This window comes from Propithecus coquereli, unplaced genomic scaffold, assembly GCF_000956105.1.
Source record: "Propithecus coquereli isolate 6110/MARCELLA unplaced genomic scaffold, Pcoq_1.0 Scaffold10, whole genome shotgun sequence".
Classification (NCBI taxonomy): Eukaryota; Metazoa; Chordata; class Mammalia; order Primates; family Indriidae; genus Propithecus; species Propithecus coquereli.
In genome coordinates, this window is record NW_012133858.1 from 7,563,972 (window position 1) to 7,566,075 (window position 2,104).

Consider the following 2,104-nt stretch of genomic DNA (forward strand, 5'->3'; position numbering starts at 1 on the left):
CCCCTTTTTATTCTTCTCAATTCCCTGTCCCTTTTTAGGTCACTTTTAGGTTTTACTCGCCTTCACAGTCTGCCTGCCTTTGTTTACTTTTTTTTTTTTTTTTTAATTTCAGCAAATTATGGGTGTACATATGTTTAGGTTACGTGTGTTTGTTTACTTCTTAAAGTCCTCAGGCGTTTTCTTTTTTTTCCTTTCTCTTTTCCTATTTTATGCAGAGTAAGCAGCGGGAGGAATGGGTTGTAGGGGGCTTACACTGTGACCATGGAACCAGAACTGCCATCTGTGCTTTTGGAAAGGTCTCATACATGCTCTCGCTAAAGACTTTGAAAGTATACACGTGAAATTGGTAACTGTGGATAAGTAGACGGAGGAAACCTATGGGGACCAAGAGGAAAAACTTTATTTTTCAGTACAGACCCTTCTACACTTTGACCAGAAGGTATGTGGATATTTTCAAAATGTGCAGTAAAAACTATACAAAGCAGTCCATTTGGGATGGATTAAGCATTAGGCAATTGAAAGGGCAGATGTAACAAAATGCAAAGGTTTTAACTCAATCATCTAAAAAGATAGGTAAACTCATTGACAGCCACAAGGAAGACATTGGTATTTGATGTTGAATTCCAATAGAGGGTATACAGATGTCTTGAAATACTTGTGTAGGGCAGCTTCCAAGCCCATCACCTTTAATATAGGCACTTTCTCCCATACAATATGGCAGTTCGATAACTGTCTTTCTTCTCCTAAAGGGTTATGAATGTGGCTAATTCTGGCAGGGGAAAGCTGGAACATATGTGAGGCAATGAGAAGTCCTCCCAATTCTAGTGGCTGCAATTCCTACAGCCATACCGAAGAATCCTTGCTGGCACTTGCACCAATGAGATTAAATTATGTAATGGGGCCGGGCCGGTGGCTCACGCCTGTAATCCTAGCTCCCTGGGAGGCCAAAGCGGGTGGATTGTTTGAGCTCAGTTCGAGACCAGCCTGAACAAGAGCAAGACCCCCTCTCTACTAAAAATAGAAAGAAATTATTTGGACAACTAAAAATATATATAGAAAAAATTAGCCGGGCATGGTGGCGCATGCCTGTAGTCCCAGCTACTTGGGAGGCTGAGGTAGTAGGTTCGCTTGAGCCCAGGAGTTTGAGGTTGCTGTGAGCTAGGCTGACACCACGGTACTCTAACCTGGGCAACAGAGTGAGACTCTGTCTCAAAAAATAAAATATAAAATTAAATTAATAAAATAAAATAAAGTAATGGGTTTTCTTGGTAATTACATAGTAGAAAGCCTGTGTAGGAAAACCCTTGGCAATCATTCCTTTTGCCATAGAGCTGCAGTGTCCACCTATCATACATGGCTATTGAGCACTTGAAATACGGCTAGCCCAAATGGAGACGTGCATTGTTCAAAGTACAACGTATTTTGAGGACATATGAAAAAATATAAATTCTCTTGATATTAATAATTTTTAGTGATTACATGTTGAAATGATAGTATACTAAAATAAATTTCACCTGTTTCGTTACTTTCTTAATGTGGCTACAAGGACATTTAAAATTATATATGTGGTACATCATTGTGACTAAGTTAATAATATATTGTGTATTTGAAAATTGCTGAGAGTAGACTTTAAGTGTTCTCACCACAAAAAAAGGTAAGATAAAGCATATGCTAAATAGCCTGATTTAGCCATTCCATGTATGTGTGTATATATATATATATATATCAAAATATCATGTTGTATACCAAAATATACACAATTTTTACTTGTCGATTTAAACAACTGTTATGTAGCTCACTATATATATATATACATATATATATATGTGCATATATATGTCTTTGGAGAGTCCTGCTAGAGTATTCTTAGCAAAAACTAATAACCAACTGGACATTCACATGCAAAAAAATGATAGATACAAGGTCAGGCGCGGTGGCTCACGCCTGTAATCCTAGCACTCTGGAAGGCCGAGGTGGGTGGATCGTTTGAGCTTAGGAGTTCGAGACCAGCCTGAGCAAGAGCGAGAACCCATCTCTACAAAAAATAGGAAAATTAGCTGGGAATGGTGGTGTGTGCCTGTAGTGCCAGCTACTTGGGAGGCTG